We start from the raw sequence: 25547 nt of genomic DNA, 5'->3' as shown, positions 1-25547 counted from the left end.
TTCACAAACTGTTGTAACCTCTTTTTTTACAATGGTTTTACCCAGGAGGTAAAGCCCCCGAAGAAACATTATAATGGAATCGCTTTTTACCACAGTGAATCAGCCTCTTGTCCGTGGTTATGATGATACATTTACCACTAGAAAGAGTGCACTACCCCTAATTACAAACTGAGTAGTGGCAATATTTAATGCACTAACAAGAATAATTTCAATACATTCCTTCAATGCAGTCATCCGCAAAATCTATTACCTTTTATCAAATATCGGGAAGCCTTTGGGGACCGTTGGCAAGGCGTTCTCTGTTGATGACAGTGACCGAGCGCCTTACTGCGCCCTACTTTGACACACCGTTTGTTGACTGCGACCAATTCTCGGACCATCCATCGATGGGCTACGGAAACGAGACCACTCACGATTGCAATCTGATCTTGAGGAATGGACGGCCGACTTGTACGGTCCAAATCCGCAGTCTCATTCCGACCGGCACCTATGTAATCTAATTATTGTGTGTATGGCCATTGGCTGCAATAAATTATTAAATCATTCCGACCGGCATGGAACGCCTTGACCCATCGTGCAACCGCTCTATTGGGTAACGTATTCTCGGAAAGGTGAGAGGGCTTTTGATATCTAAGGCAATCCCTATTTATTTAAGAAGGAGGTTCACAAAGTGTTTAGCTGAAACATGGACATTAAGAAACAAAGAAACAAAGTATTTGAACAGTTTTGAAATATGGTTGTGGATAAGAATGGAAAAAGTAAAGTGGACAGATAAAGTGAGAAATGATGAAGTGCTAACAATAGGAGAGAAGAGGCACCTGATGAAAACGATAAGGAAGAGGAAAATATCCTGGTTAGGTCACATACTACGTAGACATTGTTTTCAACAGAGGGTGATGGAGGGAAAAATAGATGGAAGAAAAGGAAGAAGAAGGTTTGGAATGTTAACAGATGTCAAACAAGGGAGAAGCAATGAACAACTGAAGCAAGATGCTCAGGACAGAGAATCATGGAGGCTGTCCAGTTGATACCTGTCTCAAGACAGATTCACAGAAGAAGAAGAAGAATTCTCGCCACAGGCTTCACGTAATGCTTGATAACATTCAGATGCCACGGACTACCTCGATGTTACAGCCTCCGTGGGTGAGGTGGCTGCGCGCCAGCCTCTCACCGCTGGGTTGCGTGCTTCAAATTCCGGTCACTCCATGTGAGAATTGTGTTGGACAAAGCGGAGGCGGGACTGGTCTCTCTCCGGGTACTCTGGTTTTCCCTGTCATATTCCATTCCAGAAACACACTCTAATATCATTTCATTTCATCTGTCATTCATTAATCATTGCCTCAGAGGAGTGCGACAGGCTCCGGCGGCCGGCATAATTCCTATCCTCGCCGCTAGATGAGGGCTTCATTCATTCCATTCCTGACTCAGTCGAACGACAGGAAACAGGCTGTGGATTTTCATTTTCAACCTCAATATTAATCCACGAACAGTGATCATCCCTAAACATACTTTCGAGTGGTGAAATCGACACTCTTCACTTCAAACGCCACACAACAAAAACACACCCAACTGGGTGGCCGTCAAATGCACACAACAGCGCGACCTGACCACTCCCATCTATTTATATATATACTAGCAAATGTACCCGTGCTTTGCATACGGATATCGAAGTAAATACTGTACATGCAGTAAATAAGATTGTTTAAAACTGCATGTCTCTTAGCCTTATCCGAGAAATAGCATAGGGTGGTCCCCATACGTTGTTTCCAATATAAGGTGTGGGTTGCGGAGTTGTGATGATAACGGCAGGCTCACTTGGCTACTGCAATTCATAATCGAGTTGGGAAGTATACATTAAAATTGCAGGCCCCATTGCCTACTGTGTGGTCACAATCGATTTGCGGAGTTTTCGTTACAATAGCAGGCTCCCTTTCCTACTTCGTCATATTACAGTTGAGGAGTTTTTATTATAATGTCAGGCAACTTCCCTATCACCAGTCAAAATTGAGTTGTGCAGTTATCATTATAATGACAGGCCCATTTTCCTTCTCCCAGCCCGCTTACTGCCAGTCACACAGAGTTGGTGAGTTTCCATTAAAATAGCAGGCCACTATGCCTAATGCCAGTCACATTTTAGATGGATACATTTGTTTATAATGGCGGGGACCCTGGCCTACAGCCAAACACTATCAGGTAGGGGAGTTTTGAACAAAATTGCATTCTCCCCTTCCTCCTGCAAGTCAAATCGAGAAGTGAATTATTCATCACAATGGTAGGCCCCCCTTACTTATACCAGTTACACAGGAGTTGGAGAAGGACCCCATTCCTACTGCCAGCAGTCAAAGTCGGTGTGGGGAGTACTGACTACAATAGAAGACACACCCTTTCTCGATCGCTACATATCGACATCAATGAATATATATAGATCGACATACGAAAGTATGTGCATGTTTACAATATTGCAGACCTTCATTTATAGATTACCTGCTGCTAAATGGTACGTCGTTTCGACAAAGGATTGTACCATAAGACGCAGTATTTAGCGGCCTAAATGGCTGTTCCTATGATATTTTCTCGCATTTCATCTATCCATGGGTCAGATTGAGTTAGAAACGTTGAATAGAGTGAAATTTGTGTAAGATTATCTCACATTGCATTACTTTCCGAATAATTATGTGACATAGCATTTGGCTCACATGTGGCTACAGGGTGGACCAATGTTCGTGTAGAGTTTGATGACTCTATCTTTCCTGTAAGTGATTGAAATTATGAATTATGCATGTAAAAATTCCAGATATACTTAAAATCGACAAATAGAGACGAATCTAACGTATAAGGGATACAAATACGACAAAAAGTCATAAGACAAATGTTGAAGATCACTCCAAATTGAACGGTGATTCTGCCATCCGTTATGTTGTAGGACTTCCCGTATATCCCACGAAATACCTCGAAACAAAGGTCTGCACCATCATTAAAATTGCCTCTATATTTCGATATTCGTCAAGGATTAAAAGTGAAAAATTTAAACTTCTTGGAAATTTTCCGTCCGTTACAGGCTAAAACATATAATTTTGCCAAATTTAAATTTTCTTGCACGTCTGGCAGATTATGCCTCAATCCGGATTTGGGTGAGAGGGGTAAAAATTAAGACTTTCAGGAAACTACACCAAAAATGTGCATATAGACATTATCACCCCTTAATTGGGTAGTTCTACGCAAATTTCAACAAAATTGTCCATGTACATGCACACGCAGTCGTTACGATTTTATTTATATAGATATCGAATCTGCTCCACGTACAACAGATTTTGGCTATGTCCGCTGGACTTAACCTGCATAACCGACCGTTCACGATATCTCACATATTAATTCTCCTGTCGAAGAACGCATATGAGAATAATGTTTTAGTAATGGATTTCTATTAAGAATTGTAGGTTTCCATTAATTTCGGATGTGCATATTTTGAGGGAGTGCAAAATGATGGTTTCGGTTTCAGATGAACCTCCAGTAAATTTATGTATTCAGAAATATTATTGGCCCTAAAACCTACTCAAGGACAGGTGGATTCTAAATATCTAGTTTAGTAGAAATATATTCAGTAATTTCGAAGTTATAAGAACTCATACAATCAAACAGACAAACAGCACCAAAGCGAAGAAATATGCAGATGGTCATCATTATACCTGAAACGGATAACTGTACGGAAATTCCGCCAAAATAGTCAGTGTGCAAACACACGGTCGTTACGATTATATTTATATAGATGACAGATAAGCATGGGCACGTTTGTAATTGCAAACCTTCATTTCAAGATTTACTGCTCCTAAACGGTAGATCATAACAACGAACGGTATGCACCATCAGACGTCAGTTTTATCGCTCTACATGTTTGGTCTTAAAACACTTTCTGGGATCTCCTATATATAAATTTGGGTACATTTTTAACATTTTGCATTATTTTTCACACACTTATGTGGAAGCTAGAATCATGGAATTTGGTTCGCATATAGCCATTGGTTGTGTCAATGTGCGTACCAAATTCGATGGGTTTGTCTTTCCTATAAGTGTGTCAAACTAAAAATATACGTGTAAGTAGGACAAAATTTACAAACAATCGAAATATACAGCCAAATCTACCCGATAAGGGAGAGAGAGACGACAAAATGCCACAGGTCAAAAGTTGTAGATCACTCCAAATTGAAAGGCGATTGTGCCATCCATTTTGTGATAGGACTTGCGTATTAGCCGCGAAATACCTCGAAACGAAGGTTACACTGTCATTAAATTGCCTCCATATTTCGATATTCTTCGACATAAAAAGTGAAAAATGTAAATATCTTGGAAGTTTCCCGTAGGTTCCGGCTAAAACGTATAATTTTGCTTAATTTAAATTTTTCAGCTCGTGTGGCAGATTGTGTGGCAACCTTGATTTTGGGCGAGGGGAGTAAAATTAAGGACTTCCAGGAAACTATAGCTAAAAAGATGCACGTTTTCATTTTTACCACTTAAACGGAAAGCTGTACGAAAATTTTGCCAAAATAGTCAATGCACAGGCACACGGTCGTTATGATATGATTAACATAGATATATAAGGAATCTGCTTCACATATAATACCTTTTGGGGTAGCCTATGTCCTCTGGACTTAGCCTGAGAAACCGACCTGTCGTGATGTCTCCCTTATTAATCCTCCTGTTGAAAAAATGCACATGAGAAAAAAATTAGAATTGGATTTCCATTAAGTTTGGTCTTTTATTTTATAATATACTGGCTGATGTACCCGTGCTTCGCTACTGGATTCTCAGAAAGGCCGACGTGGTGGTTTTCCTAACTGAATTCAACATAGGTCATTACAAAAACGTCAGTACGAATGTAGCGATTAAAAGCAATGTTATCATATAAAATACTCGATCCAATGAAAAACCGCACACTTTCTCACTTTCAACGAACAGTACTACGTGTACAGACAGACAGACAGACAGACAGACAGACAGACAGACAGACAGACAGACAGACAGACAGACAGACAGACAGACAGACAGACAGACAGACAGACATTACGGAAAAGTAAAAAGTACATTTTCTTCTTACTATGGCCATGACCGATACAGAAATACCATTCTTTTCAAATTCTGAGCAATGTACAGACATAACTCTAATTTGATATATATAGATAGAAGGAATCATCTCCACGTACAACACCTTTTGGGCTATGTCCGCTGGACTTAATCTGCAAAACTGACCATTCATGATACCTCCATTATTAATCCTCCTGGCCTAAAAATGCACATGAAAAAGTTTGAGGTGGAATTCCGTCACGTTTGGTCGCTTTCCAGTCAGGTTGGTCTTGTAACTGTATATACTGTGGAAGAGTAAAATCACCATTTCGATTCCCTATAAACCACCAGTCCATTCCGGGAACACGAAATGTTATTGACCTTTCTTTTTTTCTATTTGCTTTACGTCGCACCGACACAGATAGGGCTTATGGCGGCGATGGGATAGGAAAGGCCTAGGAATTGGAAGGAAGCGACCGTGGTCTTAATTCAGGTACAGCCCCGGCATTTGTCTGGTGTGAAAATGGGAAACCATGGAAAACCATCTTCAGGGCTACCGACAGTAGGGCTCGAACACACTATCTCCCGATTACATGATACTGGCCGCACTTAAGCGACTGCAGATATCGAGCTCGTTATTGACCTTTAAAACCTACCTTTGAACAGGTGGATGCTAAATATAAAGTTTGGTTCGAATATTGCACCCATAAGCGAATTTACGTAATTAATTTATGAATTAAAAATTGAATAATTCGCATATCGAATACTACAGTAGGCTGTGAGAGCTAGCAGTCACAAAGGAACATTCTGGCGCCAGTCAGTCGGCAAGGAAATCCTCGAAACTCTTCTTAGAGCACGAACAACTTGTAGACCGACCTGAGTACTGCATCCAATAAATTTTATGGTACCGCCTAGGTGTGGCAACTTTCTACTTGGTTCTCACGAGAAAATCACGCGTTGAGGCCTGACCTAATTAGCAGGACAAAGGAGACAACGATAACACCCACCAATCCTTGGGAGAAAATGGAAGCATCCATGCTGCGAAGAGCGCGAAAGTCTCAGCCAATCACAAAATTCCAAATTTGAATGTCCTGTCATAGCGGGAATCTACAGTCAGTATTTCGCTATTTGGAGCCCGGAGTAGTGGTGAAAAACAGTGTCCTGACTTCCTAATAATATTTGAAAATTTATCAGTCCGAAGGTGTGTTTAATTATTGGCTAATTAATAAAATTTTAGCTTCACACGGAAGAGTCGTATCGCCCAGGAATTGAACTGTCATGGCGGGAAGAAGCCATTCACTGGAAGAAAATAACGCCGGTGACGCGCGCCGTCGTGTGGATTATCCTGTGATCGTATCCCACGGCGCAATATAACAAGTAAGTCAGACCGAAATTAGGAAGATTCTGTACATAATGTTTGAAGCTTTAACCTACGGATGTATGATAAAGCGCTCCCAAGTGCTAGATTACTACGCCACATCCCTTCCACAGAACTATTTTAAAGGTGGGGGGAGAACTCATCACAAAACCAGCGAGCAGGGTGGTGAATCTTCAGTGACTGTGTGTTCAGTGTGTGTTCACTGTGTTTAGAGTGTGTCAGCTAATTCAGTTAGTCAGCTTTGAACTTTACTTTTGTCTGGTAAGAAAGCGATCAGAGACACTTGATGGCATTCCGAGTGAGCCATGTAATTTTACTGGGGAGAGTAACATTTCAGGAGAAATGAACACTTTAACAAACTTTTACTTTACTTTGAGCTTATGCAGAGATAACAGGCAATAGCTATATTTTTCAACACTTGCCTTAAATGAACCCACATTACCAACCGAGAGGGACAATGGAACATGTTGCGACACGTAACTACACAAAACCTTTCTAATCCACGTGTAGTTTGACATTTGTTGGAAAGCTATTTTATTCTTTCATTTTGGGAGGACGATCAGTATAAATTTCCCCAGATCATTGGAAACTGCACTTTTAGCTTGCTTTTACCACATACAATAAACTGTTTTGGCAAGCGAGATGTTTTCGGGGAGAAACTAGTTAAAGCAGACAGGGAGCAGAATGTCTTTTCATTAATGGAAGGCCGCAATGTTAAAGACCTTGAGCAAACTGTGATGTTCCGAAGAGGTGAACAATCGGTAAGCTGTAAGTAAACAAAACTGAGAGAGGGGTGTGGAGACCAACAGGTGTCTTCAGGCAGGTAGCGGAGAGGAAACTTTCGACTTCACGTCAGGAGTCTATGCAGTGCTATGGTATCATATTTACTGAAGTGCTAGAAAAATGCGTGTGTTATGTTAATATGAACGTGTGTAACGCCATGATAAAAATGTATCAAGTATGCGTGTGTGAAAATTTGGAATACCACATCAGCTTCAAGATGGAATTCTAATTCACCATGACGGAGCCCGGAGGGTGATCCAACCTACCTCCAGCACCCAGGTATGAGCAACAAAATAATATAAATAAATATGTAGGACTGTGACTAATCGATGATCAAATGTAGCTTAGACTGTTAGGTAGGATTGTAAATAATTCACATTTTGATAATAATAATAATAATAATAATAATAATAATAATAATAATAATAATAATAATAATAATTTTTGCACTTTGAGCTAGGGTTATTTGCGCATTTCCTTTACGTAGATGTGTTTGCGTATTGTTTGGATCATTTGTAGTAAGTCACTTTGACAATTTAGGATGCTATATTATTTGATCTCAATGAGTGTAATGCCGATTTTTAATAATAATATTTATCATCATGTTATTATGACGTTGGTTTTGAGCGATATTTCTGTTGGAGTTGTGATCTTGTAGACGCCGCCTTGTTGATTTTAATGCTTATTTCGAGATTTGCGCATTCAGCTTGTTTTCTGTTGTGGAATCATCCTTCAGATGACCTTTTCTCTGGTAGTTCTTATACCGCGTATTTTTGCGACGATTTTTGGCGGACGCGAGTATTTATTTCTGTGTAGTTGCGGTTACACATTTTTCAATAGCCGTGTTTTTGAGAGGCAATCTCGTCATTTTTAGTAAATAGTTAGTGACAGGAAGCCATTGATGAGTCAGCTCTGATATTTTGTGATATGTGAAGCAGAGAATGATCTAGAGATCGAGCTAAGTGAATAATATCCCTGATGATCTACGTTGATAATGGAAATGTGATATTTGGACCATGTCATGAACTGTCGTAAGAAATAGAGATGTGCACGACAGATATTTTGCCCGCCGGATACGAGCGAGGCCGTATTATGAGGTACTACGTCGAGAATAATGATGAGTAAGAAAAGAATTGAAAGATGAATAATTTAACCAAGAGTGTTAAATACGTAACGACATGGGTTATGATTGTAGGCAGAAGCCTGTATTTTGTTTCAAATAGTTCCAGGGAAAGTAGATGCTCGGAGTATATGCTAACTAGCACGAGGTTTATGTGAGCAGAGCGACGAATCAATGTGCATTTTGATAGTCATGTAGAATCAAGGATGACATGGAATAGCGGTAATTATTGTCCATAAAGGTTAAATAGTGTCATGGCCAGACATTTGTCGTCTGAGGTTAGAGATTGCCGTCAAATTCACAATATTTTGCTACTCGTAGCGGGGTAAAATTTTCCGTAAGCTCCGATATTTTGCGCATTTCATCCTTATTAATTTTCAGTAGGCAGCGATGTTGGGATCTAGTTTTGTTTATTTGTTATTCTTTCTGAGTGTACCTTTTATTACCGTTTATTTGTGGAATGTGATCGTATGTGAATTATTTGTATTTGATTTGATGTAAATAGATAGGTGTAGTTAGGATAGTTTTGATTTCTGTATTTTCTTTTGTTGGAGCAGTGTTTCTCCATTAACAGGTCTAATTATGTAAATAAGATTTCATGTGTCAGGATAAGAGATCATCGATTAGTTCATAGTAGTAGTGGTATGCTCATACCAGACATTCAGTAATTACCAAACTTTTAAAATCCTCTACATTTTTAATTAGAAAATGAAGCGATCTTTAATAAACCAGTTGTATCATAATGGCCGCAATGAATGAGGCAAATGATATGGTGTCTGCCTCCATCTAGTGGTGGTATCACAAAATAATGAGTTCATAATGAAATGCAGTCAGCGGCAAATTAAGTAAAATTTTAATGTACAAGGATCGCTTTCATTTGAAATGTAAACATGAGGCACTTGGCCTAATCATTATTTATATTTTAAAGAGGTCCAGGCTATCACAGTCAAGCAGGTGAAGTTTAAATAATTAAATGAGTGATTGTAACACTCAGGTTCATGTTTCAATAATTTCTTTTTGTTTAATCACGAGTAGTTTGAATGTGACAGTGGTTATGTGGTAAATGAAGTACGATGTTCATGGCTGTTTTCTTTGAATTATTCCTTATTTGTTACACATGGTTAGTGCAGTCCACGATTATTTAAAAGTTGGGTGTTCCCCACTGAGTCACATGTGTTATAGATCTGATAAACACCTCTGAGTCGGTGTTGATTTGATGACTTAATTAATTAATTAACTACACTAATTTATTTTGAGTGACATTTCCATGTATTTCAATTCAGTATTTCAAGTGAGGTGGTATTTCTGACCAGAGTTTTGAATTTATTCACGTCATGTCTTGAAGACAGTGTCAACTTAATCTGGAACATAATTAAATTTGATTGACCTACAGTCAGTTTATTAAGCAGAGAACTGAGTTATTGTAAGGCAGATCTTCAATCTTTAATTTTCTTAGTCTCATTTCATTTCACGTTGTTTACATTTTTTCACCAGTTTAGTTTACTTTCATTTTTGGCACTTTGCACTTTATTCAATAAATTAGTTTGTTATTTAAAATTTTAATTCAGTCTTTGGGTACAGTCATTTATAGTTAGTTTACCCCAACTTTTCATTTCCTCACTCCCTGATCGACGTGTGGCCTATCTTCGGGGATGTCATCGGACGGTCCGCGACTGAGGAAGAAGAGTCTACATGCAGCGGTGAGTATCATTTAAATGTCATTTATTACAGGAGCAGCCGGCGCACAGAAGAAGGAAGAAGTTCACCGCAGTTGTTGCCTTGAAAAGGGCACAATATATTCAGTAGTTTTCAAGTTGTGAGAAATGCTTTACACGCACCAGCTCTTGAGTTAAGTCCGATGGGACTTATACCGAAAAACGTTCCGTTAAAGATAAAACCCTTATTAATCCTCGTATCGAAATGATGCACATGAGAAAAAAGGCTTAGAAATGAATTTCCATTAAGGCAGGTAGATTTCCATTAAGTTTGGTTGTGTATATTTTGTGGGAGTGCAAAATCAAGCTTTCGGTTTCGTATTAACCCCCAGTCATTTCAGGTATTTGGAAACAATATTTGCCCTAAAACCTACCTAAGGACAGGTGGATTCTAAATATGAAGTTTGGTGGAAATATATCCAGTAGATTCTAGCACTCGCGTACATACGTTGTAATTAAGGAAGAAAATAGTACAGTTAAGAAAGTTGAAATTAATAGAAAATGGATTATAACTAAGGGCAGCCGAATAACGAAAATTATGTAAATGGCGATTGTATGTATTGAAAAATCAAATGCCCCTCAATAAATTATGCTAGTGTGAGTTATGGATATAATAAAGCGGTAACAGAGAAGAAATTTAGGTGCAGTGATTCTTAGGTAAAGGATAAGGAAAAGACTAATTGTGTTATTACTTAATCTATTCGAGGACGGTTAAACCTCCAACGATATTCCGCCAATATCCCGCAGACGGGCCAATTGACGCCTCTCCTGCCTTCTCCCCAAGGAACAACCACGAATCTAATAGCATGATGAGGAAAACGGCAATACATTACTTCCGGCCTACCGGGCGAGTTGGCCGTGCGCGTAGAGGCGCGCGGCTGTGAGCTTGCATCCGGGAGATAGTAGGTTCGAATCCCACTATCGGCAGCCCTGAAAATGGTTTTCCGTGGTTTCCCATTTTCACACCAGGCAAATGCTGGGGCTGTACCTTAATTAAGGCCACGGCCGCTTCCTTCCAACTCCTAGGCCTTTCCTATCCCATCGTCGCCATAAGACCTGTCTGTGTCGGCGCGACGTAAAGCCCCTAGCAAAAAAAAAAAAAAAAAACTTCCGTGCTGGCAAGCAGTCAGAGACGTTACCATGGTAACCTGTAGGTTCGTTGTTGGTCTGTCGGTCACTCAATGCAGAGCATGACACCCGCAGAATAGTACATTTCTCCGTTATGTGAAGAGTAAGGTAAATTTACAGAAAATCAATAGTATTAGAGAAAATGGAGGAAAACCGTTCTGGTTTTCCTATAAACACCCCGTCTGTTCAAGGATTTTAAAATGATATGCATATCGAAACCTTCCCCGGGATGAGTATACTCTAAATACGAAGTTCGGTTTATACATATCCAGCCGTTTCGACGTGATGGTGGAACAAACAAACAGAAAAACAGACACGAAGAGTAAAAACCACCGATTCGGTCTTGAATTGACCTGAAACGGATAAATATCTGAAAAATTGGCAAAACGAAAGAAATTACAGACAGCGGACCCACTACAACTTTATTTATATAGATATAAAATAAGTGTTTTGTCTGTACATTGCTCAGAATTTGAAAAGAATGGTATTTCTGAATCGGTCATGTCCGGTGTACTTTTTACTTTTCCGTATTTTTTGTCTGTCTGTCTGTCTGCCTGTCTGTCTGCCTGTCTGTCTGGCTGTCTGTCTGTATGTATGTATGTATGTATGTAAGTATGTATGTATGCATGTATGTATGTAGGTTATATGTATGTATGTACGTATGTATGTACACGTATCACGAGAAAAGGGCTAAAGAGAATTTAATGAAAATCGGTATGTGAAGTCGGGGACTGAGCCACAACAATTTAGGCTAAAAATCATTTTACTGACGCTGATTGAAATGGTAGTTTAGGGGAAGGCCCAAAATTGAATTCTTAATATTCATATTATTAGTGGTCCCATCGATAAATACTACATAACTAAATTTATACAGAATTAAATTTCCGATCATTTATGTCGTACATTGTTACCGTACCGGCTTTTATAACACAGATAAGCATGAATTTGTATTTTTGTTGCCAAGTCCATATCAACGCCGAGCCACGAGAAAATGGGTTAACAGAATTTAATGAAAGTCGATATATAGAGACGGAGAATAAGAAGCTACAGTCTAAGTTATAAACAATTTTATTCGCCCTGTAAGAAATTGTAGTTTAGGGGAAGGCGCCTAAAATTTAAATTTTAAATACATATGTTATTGGTCCTATCGAGAAGAACTACATAACACAAGTTATGGAGACTACAACTTTCGACCATTTATGTTTTATTCAATTTTACCGTACCGACTGTGATAAGAGTGGTATTTCAGAGTCGGAAGGAAACTAAATGTGAAGGCCTACAATACTGAAATCGCTTAGCATTGATCAACAATAACATTACATTGACCATTGTTTGTTGTGATGTTCGTTGTCTCTTACGCTGCCGCTCAACTCCGATAGATGGGATTACTGCTGCGTACCGAGTATTACAGCCTGACTGAATATTGGCGGGAAATAGCTGGGGAGTTAGAAAACCTTCTTCCTTAGCATGTCATTCCTCTGGTTCATACATGTTCTGATACCGTAATGCTGGTATGTAACTTACTGGTTGATCATAGTATTCCAGCTATTCGATCCCTACTCTGACCCGCTGTTTTGAATGAGCAGTGTGCACTCTTAAGGCAGAGGCTCACATAGTAGTAGTAGTAGTAGTAGTAGTAGTAGTAGTAGGATCTGGTCTAGAATTACAATTTAGGCATATTCCAAATTTTAGCACCACAATTTCAAAAAAAAAAAACAACTCAAAATTCAATCCTGAAAAGAGCCGTTTTGTAAAAAGAGCTGCTTCCTCTTCACTTTTATTAAATTCTACATTCATTTTATTCAAAATTAGCAGTGAAGAGGAGGTTTGTCCTCTGGCTTAAAGGGAAAATTGCCTCCAAATCAGATAGAGTTTTCGGCCGCCAGTGTAGTGAATTGCGATTTTCCGACTCATCGGATACTCCTAGAAAACAGATTAGTAAAATGGCATAGTTTTTTCCCTAGGACTCTCCACTATTCGACCCCCCCCCCCCAACGTAAAAAGACTAAGTTTTCACGGATCGCGGCTGTCTGCGAACATTGGACTGTTAGATCGGCAGCATAGTACTGTTCGTTAAAAGTGAGAAAATGTGTGGTTTTTCATTTGATGAAGTATTTCATGTAAAATCATTGCTTTTACTCGCTCCATTCCTACTGACGTCATTGTAGTGAGCTGCCGTATGTTCATTTCAGTTGCGAAAACCACTACGATAGTCTTTATGAGGATGTAAAAAGGCAGGTGGAGAGTGAGTGTTGCCATTATAATGAAATCCCCCAAGATGATTGTGACTGATGGTAGGCAAGCGGGCCTACAATTACACTGAAATTTCCCTAACATAATCTTCATATGAGAAAAGACGTTTGTTGATTTCTCCGTCGCGTATCCAGGGTAACGTTAAGAGCTTTGCAATTTAATACAGTCTTGCTCACAACGTGTACAATACCTAACCCACAACTCTGTATACAATGTAAAATTCCGTGGCGTAGCACGGGTATATCAGCTAGTATCCTATATGTGAGTGTCTGGACTACGTCGCTACTATCTTATTTACAGCCATCGTAGAACGCGCAGAAATCCACCTGTACAACACAACGTACTGTTCACTCATTGCCATTGTACTGACTGACAAAGAAGAGTCTATTCTCGCAGCGTAGCATTTTTCCAGTCGCTTATTATACACATTGCTGACCGGATGTTTGAGCTTGTCACATACCTTGTGGACCGGACATTTTTCTACTAAGCATACTAGGGTGCACTTGATTATAAAAACGTAAATAAATATTAAACCAGTCAATATTTTATCTTTAAAGTTGGTATGGGTACTCTCCAATGCCCCTAGTAATAGTGGATCTGCCTTTACAAAACCATATTCAGCGTCAATTCCTAACACATCATTAATGTTTACATCGTTGTCGTCGTCAGAATCACTTGAAAGAAAAGTACACTAGGTAAATTACGGCCTGTAGAGGCTTGAATATCACTTCCGCTATCACTCTCACATTCAGTTTCCACTAATTCATTACACTATTTCCAATTGAACTATCATTGCCATATAATTCTTCTAAAATATCGTCGTCAGCTAACACCGTATTCCGCGGGCGCTCCATCTTGTCATTGACTGAACCGGCAGAAAGAAAGTCGACGTTTCGAAACTAAATCAAAGAATAAAAGAGGCCGTGAATAGAAGAAAAGTGGCAGATATACATCGGCGATTTATTCTACTCAATGTGCACGTCCAAAATAGTTGAAGATACGGTCAAGAGATGTCACAGTAAGACCGAAAACAATGTCGTGAATAAAACCGAGATTTCTCGGGGCCCGTCACCTACCGCTGGCGAGCGTACTACGAGATTTCTCGGGGCCCGTCACCCATGTGTTAAGCTACAGTGGGTCGAAGTAGGTGCCACGGAGAGCAGGTTCGGATCTGAAAAGATGCTAGGGTATCTGCTGTGGCCAAGAAAATGTGACAGCACCGAATCTTCGAACTCTTGCTAGCAGGGCCTAATTGTCAGCCTTTTTGGTCAGCATTTGTGAAATTCTAAGGTTTGAATAGATTCTCGTCTGTCTTACTGTTTTGAGAATCTGATGATGGGAATAACTGTTCAAAAAGGAGACGAAGTGTGTATCGTCATATAAACTTCCCATCTTAGACACGCACTCCTAGAGTACTTTCCGCGCCCCCGCCCAAGGGGACGTGATCCCCACTTTGCGAACCTGAAACAATAGTTAATAGTTTGACGGTTGATGTCGTATATTTTGTTTCGTCACTGAATATCTTCCCACCGGGCGAGTTGGCCGTGCGATTAGGGGGGCGCAGTTGTGAGCTCGCATCCGGGAGATAGTGGGTTCGAGTCCCGCTGTCAACAGCCCTGAAGATGGTTTTCCGAGGTTTCCCATTTCCACACCAGGCAAATACGGGGGATGTATATTAATTAAGGCCACGGTCGCTTCCTTCCCATTCCTAGGCCTTCCCTGTCTCATCGTCGCCATAAGACCTGTCTGTGTCGGTGTGACATAGAGCAGTTTGTAAAAACAAAAGGATTAGAAAAATCTTCCACACGGTAAGATAGATGAACGCTGAATAAATAATTAATACTTAATTTTAAAAAAATCAAATGATATATATGTATAATGTTTTTTAACCCTTCTACTTTATATAAAAAGTATACAACGTTTTGGCTGAGATCGGCGGATCAGTGAAAACCATGGCAAAATGCATAGCTTGTCTTCTGGCTTAGAAATCCTCATTATGGTGACGCCAACCCGAGAAGACGACACTGCCCTCTTGCCTTCGCCAGCATATAGACAGACACAACTACCACGTCAGTAACTGCACATATCAGAGGCACATTTAAATAATGACTACGAAATTTTCTTCTACAATAAACATGTGGAATCGTTCGCTTTCAACGACCGGAACAAAAGTAATGCTACATCACAAAGTATAATCCGCCTGTCATAATACACAGAAAGGCACAAAAAGAGATATAAACGCTCCTATGATGAGTAAAAATTAAATTATCATAGCAGCCCGCAAACTTTCAACGCTACCACGTGGCATTAAAATTATCTTATCGCTCCAAAACACTTTCCATTTGTCGTGTTTCACCCCTTATATATTACCTGTTGAGAATTAAATTGTCCAAAAATTTGTGTTAGTTATTACGTATGACCTAAACAAACGAACAAACGAACGAAGGAACGAAGGAACGAACGAACGAACGAACGAACGAACGAACGAACAAACAAACAAACGAAGAAACAAACAAACAAACAAACAAACAAACAAACAAAACGAGGCACTACAGCTATGAAGGGCCTTCGTCTACCAAGTTGATTACGAGGTGACACTTGGTCAGCGCAGTGAATTCTCTTGGCCGTTACTCTTCGATTTGTACACCATGGCCGATATCTTACCATCAGGTACACCTTCAAATTGTCATGTAAGCTGAGTGGGCCTGGAACCAGCCCTCATATCCAGGTAAATATCCGTTATCCACCAGAGAATTGAACCCGGGGCCTCCGTTAATTTTGGATCATCGGGGCGATACTTAAGTGGAATTTAGATTCTAAATTTCAACTCCAATCTGATCGTCGGCTCCTGAGATATCGTGATGAGTGAGTGAGTGAATTGATATATCTATAGATTCCCTCTTGAAATGCAATAACGTTATTCCTAAATAGATTGCAGTCTAAGGTGTATTTCCCTTAGACACATGGTAATTACCAGTAGAACAAGTAACCGTCGTGTTAAAGTGCCATTTCTTCACACTCCATACGACAACCAACATAACTACGCTGAGAGGAGAACCCTTGAAGTATCACGCAAAGTGTCCATAAATCTTCACGTGCTACTGCTATGATTCGCGCTTGCAATTTGCCTTATATTCTAGGCATTCTATAGCTATCTTCTTTATATATGTCAAGAGAGCCTGAAGCAAGCCACTCTCCCTTCATGTAGCAATCCATTATACGGTGTAGATAATCGCTTTGTTAAACAAACTCCCTGTGCTCAGCTTGTTGCCTGTGAGTGCATTTCTGAACGCCATCACCTAGAAGGAGATGATTAGCCATTCAACTTCGTAGGTTCTAACAATTAAATTACTCTCTCTTTCGATGATTACAACTAAAACACACTAGATAAATAGTTGTTCGTTAAATCTCTCTTTGTAAAAGAATCTGCGGCGCTAACAAGTCGCTTTCTTCCCGCATCAAACCGGACTGCCATGATTGTGCCGGTCACACGGACTGCGTTTCTATAGTTTCAGTTGGTGAGGTTGGTCAGCATGTGCCTGATCTAACATTTAACGTTAGAAAAGTACAATCAAATAGTGTGATGACTTCCTTAGCCACTCCAATGAAAATAATTCGTTTAAACTTCCACACATATGCGTAATGTTCAGAAATTACCAGATAGAATTTAATGAAATTGAACACCTGATTGAATCCTACCCAAATAAATGGCTCCAGTTATGTTAAATTGTCAACAATATAATGTGTTCTAATTATCAGGTATTACTTCTGTAAAGAAATATTTTTGTCATTCCTTTGTGCCCAATAAATACAACTAACCATCGTGATGGTGCTTCTCTCTTTCCAGCTGAATAGCTCAGGCGGTAGAACACTTGACTTTTGAGCCCAACTTGACAGGTTCGAGCTGGATCAGTCCTATGAAATACGTCAAAATTTTGGTACCTCATCGTCTTTGAAAAGCATAACAATTTAGTTAGTGGGTTGTAATTACTGTACCTTTCCAAACCACGTATGGTACGAATAATATTGGTAGAAACTTTATTTTTTCCAGCGCTTACAACCATACAGAAAACGTGTTTCTAGAGAGAATTAAAAAAAATCGGCTCGGGAGACTATAAGGAAAAAAGGATTTCGAAATTGATAAGATAAATGATTTTGATTTGTTTTCGTGCAATGAAGATTCTAACGTAATATTCTTGATTGACTATTGATATTTGTTTAACCTTAAATGCGAGTGATTCTTAGCAGGTTGCATACATTGTTGATCAACCCGATATAATGAATTCCTGTGAAATTTGTCGCATATGCGGCCCGTACAAGAATTGATAAAGAAAATTCAGTTATTAAGGCTTCCGAATATGTTGAGTGTTTATTATTACTCACTTGTTTCCAAATGATCTCTAATTTATGATACTCGGAGACAAACCGTTCATATCACCTTGAAGTTTCCACCCACTATGGAATGCCGGGACTAGGGCTTTTGTAAGTGTCGGAATACTGTTCCTTTCTTTTTTTTTTTTTTTTGGAAAAACATATTGATGTACGGTAACACCGAGTTTTTACATTCCCAGTTTGTAACACGTCTGTGTTGAATTAGGAGCGTTCGTGTGAAGACCAGTCTCCAGTGCTTTTTAAAACTGCATGAATAATATCTGTTCATGTCAATTATCTATATAAATAAAATCGCAACGACCGTGTGTCTGAACATTGACTATTTTTGACGAAATTTCCATTAATTTATCCGTTTCAGGTGTAATAATGACCATCTATAAATGTTTTTATCTTTGGTGTCTGTCTGTTTGAGTTCTTATAACTTGAAAACTACTGGATATATTTCTACCAAGTTTCATATTTAGAATTCACCTATCCTGGGATAGGTTTTAGGGCCACTATTGTTTATAAATCCCTGAAATGACTGGGGATTTATACGAAAACGAAACATTGATTTTTCAGTCCAACAAAATGTACACAAGAAATCATAATGGACATCTAGCTCCCTTAATAGAAGCCAATTTCTAGAACTTTTATCTCATGTGCATCATTTTGATACGAGGATTAATAAAGGAGCTGTCTTTAACGGACCGGTTTTCAGTCTAATTTCGTGTGGACTTAGCCTAAAAGCCCGTCCGTGTAAAGCTTATTTCTTATAACTACAAAACTGCTGGAAATATATTAACCAAATTTCATATTTACCATCCCCTTGTCTCAAGGTACCTTTTAAAGTTCATTTCATTTCAAATGCCCGGAGTGGACTTGGTTTCTTTTTCGGAAACCGAAACAGTGATTTAACTCTCCCAAAAATTATACCAGACCAACCTGGAATGGAATCAACCAACCTTGATGGAAATCCATTTCTAAAACTTGTTTTTTATGTGCACGTCTTCGATAGGATGATTGACAAGGGAAATATCATTAACGGACGACTCATTGGCTGAATGGTCAGCCTTGAGGCCTTCGGTTCAGAGGGTCCCCAGTTCGATTCCCGGCCGGATCGGGGATTGTAATCGCCTCTGATTAATTCTTCTGGCCCGGAGTTTGGGTGTTTGCGTTTGTCCCAACACGTTCCTCTTCATATTTGGACAACACACTACACTACCAACCACCACAGAAACACGCAATAGTTATTACATGCCTCCATAGGGTTGGCGTCAGGAAGGGCATCCGGCCAAAAAACAGGGCCCAATCAACATATGCGGCACAGTTTGCACCAGCGACCCCACAGATGTGGGAAAAAGAGGTAGACAAAAAGATATCGTTAACGGACGATTTTACAGGTTACGTCATGAGGGCATAGCCCAAAAGGTGTTGTCTATCTATATAAATAAAATCCTAACGAATGTGTGTGTGAACAATGACTATTTTGACGAAATTCAGTTATCCGATAAAGGTGTAATAATTACCATCAACGTATTTTTTAGCTTTGGTGTCTGTTTGCCCCTTTGTCACTTTGTATATATGTTTGAGTTCTTATAACTTTCAAACTTCTGGATGTATTTCAACCAAATTTCACTTTTAGAATCCAACAATCGTAGAGTAGGTTTTAGGGCCAATATTGTTTCTAAATCTCTGAACTGACTGTGGGCTTATACAAAGCCCATATCTTGATTTTGCACTCCCACAAAATATACACAACCAAAATAGAAATCTACCTGCCTTAATGGAAATCAATTTCTAAACCTTTTTTCTCATGTGCATTATTCCGATACGAGGATTAATTAGGGATATAAAATTAACGGACCGTTTTACAGTACAAGTCTCACCGGAGTTAACTCAGGAGCGGGTGCGTGTAAAGCGAATTTATTATAAATGCAAAACTACCAGAAATACTTTAACCAAACTTCATATTTACCATCTCCCTGTGAATAGGCAGCTTTTAAGGTCCACAGCATTTAAAATACCTAGAGTGGACTAGGAGTTTTTAGGAAACCAAACGAGTGATTTTACTCTCCTACAAAATATACCAGAAAAACCTAGATGGGATTCACCCTACCTAGATGGAAATCCATTTGTAAAACGTATTTTCCTCGTATGCACTTTATCAATAGGATGATTAATAAGTGAGATATCATTAACAGGCGGATTTTCAGGCTGAGTCCAGTGGAAATAGCCTAAAATGTGTTCTACGAGGAGCAGATTCCTTACCTCTGTAAAATAAATTGTAACGAACGTGTGTCTGTACATTGACTATTTTGAAGAATTTTTCGTTCGGTTATCCGTTCCAGGTGTAATTATGACCAACTGTATAACTTTTAGCTTTGACGTCTGTATGTTTGTCTGTTTGTCAATTTTTTTGTCCGTTTGTCTGAGTTCTTATAACTTGAAAACTACCCGATATTTTTTGTTTGTTTGCTATTTTTTCGGGGCTTCGACCCAAGTGGATCTTTTGCCTCTACTGGCACCATATTGTATGAACCTGCGTGTAATTGGAATGGCGGTAGTGTGGAATGTTGTGTGTGAGGAAAGGAAGATTAAGGACGTCACAAACACCCAGTCCCCAGCGAGGGATATTAATCACTACAATTAAAAGCCCCTGATCCGGCCGGGAATCGAACCCGGGGCCGCCGTGTGACAGGCGGACGCGTTGCCCCCTACACCGCGAGGCCGGACACCCGACATATTTCTACTAAACTTCATATTTAGAATCCAGCTGCCCTTGGGTAATTTTAGGGTCAGTATTGTTTCTAAACCCCTAAAAACCGAGCTCGATAGCTTCAGTCGCTTAATTGTGGTCAGTATCCAGTATTCGGGAGATAGTGGGTTCGAACCCCACTGTCGGCAGCCCTGAAGATGGTTTTCCGTGGATTCCCATTTTCAGATCAGGAAAATGCTGGGGCTGTACCTTAATTAAGGCCACGGACGCTTCCTTCACACTCCTATCCCATCGTCGCCATAAGACCTATCTGTGTCGGTGCGACGTAAAGCAGCAGTTGAAAAAAAAAAAAAAAAAACTAAAATGACTGGGGGTTCGTACGAATCTGAAACTGTAAGTTTGCTGTCCCAAAAAGATTCACAACGAAACTCATTGATATCAACCTGCCTTAAGGATATTCAATGTTTTAACCTTTTTTCAAATATGCATCACTTCGATACGAGACATAATAAGGGAGATATCATTAATGGACCGTTCATCGGCACAAGTCCCACCGGACTTAAACAAGAGTGGTTGCGCGTAAAGCGTATTTCTTATAACTTGAAAACAGCTGGAGGTATTTCAATCAAACTTCATATATAGCATCCACCGCCTCAACCGTCTGAGCCACTATATCAGGCTCTAAATTTTTTTCTCATGTCCATTTTCTCGATAGGACGATCAATATGGTAGATATCATATAGAGGGAAGTTTTGTAGTGCAAGTCCCACCGGGAATGACTCAAAAGCGGGTGCGAGTAAAGCGTATTTCTTATAATTAAAAACTACTGGAGATAATTTAAACAATCTTCATATAGCATCCATCTCTCCAAAGGTAGTTTTTTTTTTTTTTTTGCTTTACGTCGCACCGACACAGATAGGTCTTATGGCGACGATGGGACAGGAAAGGGCTAGGAGTGGGAAGGAAGTGGCCGTGGCCTTAATTAAGGTACAGCCCCAGAATTTGCCTAGTGTGAAACTGGGAAACCACGGAAAACAATCTTCAGGGCTGCCGATAGTGGGATTCGATCCTATTATCTCCCGAATACTGAGGGAGGTTTTTAGATCAATACCTTGTCAAATTCTTGGAATGGACTGGGGTTTCATAGGGAACAGAAACAGTGATTTTAATCGCCCAGAATATATAAAATACCAACCTGACTGGAAATCGACCAACATTGATGAAAATCCATTTCTAAAACTTTGTTCTCATGTGCGTATTTTTGATGGGAGGATTAATAAGGGAGATATAATGAACGGTCTGTTATGGAGGCTAAGTCCAGTGGACGTAGCCCAAAAGGCGTTGTACGTGGAGCAGATTTATTATCTTTATCTATATTAATAAAATCGTAACGACCGTGTGTCTGTACGTAGACTATTTAGGCGATATTTTCGTGCAGACATCCGTTTCAGCTGTAATAATCACCATATGCATATGACATAGCTTTAGTTTCCTGGAAGTCCTAATTTTTACTCCTCCCCCCCCCAAAGAATCAAAATTACGGCACCATGTGCCTGAAGAGCTAGAATACTGAAATATGGCAAAATTATATATCTTAGCCTGTAACCGACGGAATGCTTCCAAGATATTTAAATATTTCAATTTTTACCCCCGAAAAATATCGATATATTGAGGCAATTTTAACGTCGGCGAAGACGTTAGCTTCTAGGTATTTCGTTAATAAACGGTAAGTCGTACCACAAAACGGATGGCACGATCTCCGTTCAATTTGGATTGATCTACAACTTGGGTCCTATCAAGTTATGTCGTATCTCCATCCTGTATGCGCTGCAGTCGCTTAAGTGCGGCCAGTATCCAGTAATCGGGAGATAGTGGGTTCGAATCCCACTGTCGGCAGCCCTGGAGATGGATTTCCGTAGTTTCCCATTTTCACACCAGGAAAATGGTGGGACTCTTCCTTAATTAAGGCCATGGCCGCTTCTTTCGCATTCCTAGGCCTTTCCCATCCCATGGTCGCCATAAGACATATCTGTGTCGGTGCGAAGTAAAGCAAATAGCAAAAAATGTATATATCCTGTATGCGTTAGATTTGTCTCAATTTCTCGATTGCACGTACATTTTGCACTTTATACTCGTATAATACATAGTTTGAATCATTTATACGTAAGATAGAATCATGTAATTGCCATAACATTGGTTCACCCAGTATCCATATGTGAGCCAAATTCTATTTTTGTAGCTGTAGTATCCAAAAGTAATGCACTGTGAGAAAACCTTTCCCAAATATCACCCTATTCAACATTTCTAACTTGATCTTACCCATAAATAGATGAGATAGGAGAAAATATTATAATACAGGCCATCCGCAAAATGGGGGTCTTACTGTAAAATCCGTTTGTCGACATGACGTATCGTTTAGCAGCAGTTAATCTGTATTCATTGAAGTAGATTTGTAGCGATGTAGAAAGGGTGTGTCTCTCATTATAACTAATATTTTACAAATCGATAGTGACTCTCAGCATGGGGGCGTCTGCTATTGTAATCATTACTCCCCATCGATTTTGCCATTGTAATAAATTATTCCCCTCTCAATTTGACTGACAGAAGTCAAGGTAGCATGTAATTTTATTGAAAACTCCCCTAATCGATAGTGTATGGGACCAGGCTAGTGTTCCCGCCATTATAAATAAATTTACCCATCTAGAAAGTGACTGGCATCAGGCGTAATAACATGCTATTATAATGGATACTCACCAACTCGGTGTGATTGGCATTAAGAAAAGGGTCCTGTCATTATAATGATAACAGCAAAACTCAATTATGACTAGCAGTATGGAAGATGCCTGGCATTATAATAAAAACTCAACTGTAATCTGCCTGAAAGTAGGTTAGGGGGTCTGCCATTGGAACGAAAATTCCACAAATCGATTGGGAACGCGCAGTTGGTAATGGGGCCTTCCATTATAATGAAAATGTCCCTACTCAATTTTGAATTGCAGTAGGCAACTGAATCTGCCGTTATCATGACAACTCCGCGACTCGCACTTTATATTGGAAACAACGTATTGTAACCTTCCTCTGCTGTTTCTGGATAACGTTAAGAGACATGCAATTTAAAAAATCTTATCACTGCATAAACATAAATCTACGTCGATATCCGTATACAATGTAGAATACTATAGCGAAGTAAAATAAACCCGTGCCTTCATCCCGAGGTGGTGCACCTCTTTTCAGGCACATCGCCAAAGGAGGTGCGCTGCATGTGTCATTTTAACCACAAACCAGACCTCCCGACATTCTTAAATTTCTGGAATTTCCGGGAATCGAACCCGGGCCCCCAAGAATGGGGCCGCTAATAGCGCTAACCCTTACGCTACGGAGGCGGACATAATAAGTGGTGATTATGGCTTCTACATCTAGTCCAAGAAAATGAACGTTCTGGACGAAGGAAAATTCCTAGCAGGTTGCATAAACTGCTGATCCACCCGATAAAATGAATTCCTGCGAAATTTTATAGAGATAGAAAAGTATTTAAAATTAAACGTATGTAAATGGCTTACAAGAATTCATACGAATTTAGAGGAAGAAACCAATAAACAGAGTACAAATTAATTACTGTCTTATTTAGTTTACCATAATATATTTAACAATATGCCTTGATCTAAAAGACACTTTGACATTAATAATTTATTCTCAGGAATTGTGAAGGTAAAGAACACCTACTTGACCAGTATTAGAACATATTTTAGCCTATGAAGAACTATGTATTACTCTGGCTTTGGGGGATTTGCTCTTCTCTGTAATTAAGTTGAGGAACTGTTCCAATTCCTCAGAGGAAATTAATTATCTCCCTTTGTTTATGTCGAAAGTCGAGGCAATATTTCGAGTAAGTCCGGAACGTCACACTGCTAGGTAGTGACTCTGAATGAGAAGTTTTATTTACATTTCATAAAATGCTTAGAAGCACAAAGATGTAGAAGAATGAGGGAAATGCCAGTCTTTATTTTATTCTCTTTTGAAGCTCAGAAACTTTTATACAAGTATTTTTGTCTCACAACTCGACAAGGGGAGGAGTAGCATTTCCTTACCTTTTACGCGCTATTATTTCGGAGTAAACAAAGAGTTCAGAATGACGTCTGAGAATAAACATATCTGTGTGAGCGGGAAATACCAACCAGCCAGTCGTAGTACACATCATTAATTTTTGAATACCGCATGCATATGAGAGTGTCTGTTATTGTACCCTAAGTAAAGCCTCTGTTCGCAGGTATATTGCAACTCTATATTGGTATAAGTGAAATGTATATTTATGTAGCGTTTGGCAATTGCGTCACAGATAGAAAGATATTACGTCGCTCCCGTGGCAAAACTGCGAATGTGACAATTTTCTTCCTTTCCATTATTTACCTTAAGACTGGTCACGCCTCCCAGCCGCATATTAATACACAGCAGGGCCTCTCAAACGCCCGAAATCTCACGCGTGTTAACCGAGGCGCATAGACTCCGTGTACTGTACATCGGTACGAGTCGGCTCAACTCGGCCTGACTCGGATGGTGTAGTGTGCTGAGAGCGACGAAGCATTCAATGATAGAAGGGTTGTTTATCAGTAAAATAGATAGGGCAACAACATAATAATGGAGCAACCTGTTTGGAAGAAAGCAAAGGCTTCCGAAAGTTCATTTCAATCGAACTGGGAACTTCCGTATTTTTTTCTCAGTCGTGACGATAAAACCAGATGCTTAAAATGTGGGACAATAATTACCCTATCATCAGAAAGATCTGTTTTTTACAGTAAATACAAATTTTTTATATTTTTTTTATTAGGGTTGTTTATAGTCGCTTTAACTCCAAGGTCTTACCGCGACTCTTGCATATGATTACAGAATAATGGTAATAATAATAATAATATTAAATAATATTGTAATTATAAAAATGTAAAGAAAAAAAGTATAATGTAATTACATTTTGGAGTGCAAGCCAGTGTCTTTGAGGAAGTTGATGACTTGATGACTCAGTGCTGG

Source organism: Anabrus simplex, chromosome 1, assembly GCF_040414725.1.
Source record: "Anabrus simplex isolate iqAnaSimp1 chromosome 1, ASM4041472v1, whole genome shotgun sequence".
Lineage (NCBI taxonomy): Eukaryota > Metazoa > Arthropoda > Insecta > Orthoptera > Tettigoniidae > Anabrus > Anabrus simplex.
The sequence above is the reverse complement of the archived record's forward strand: the minus strand, read 5'-3'. Positions refer to the sequence as shown.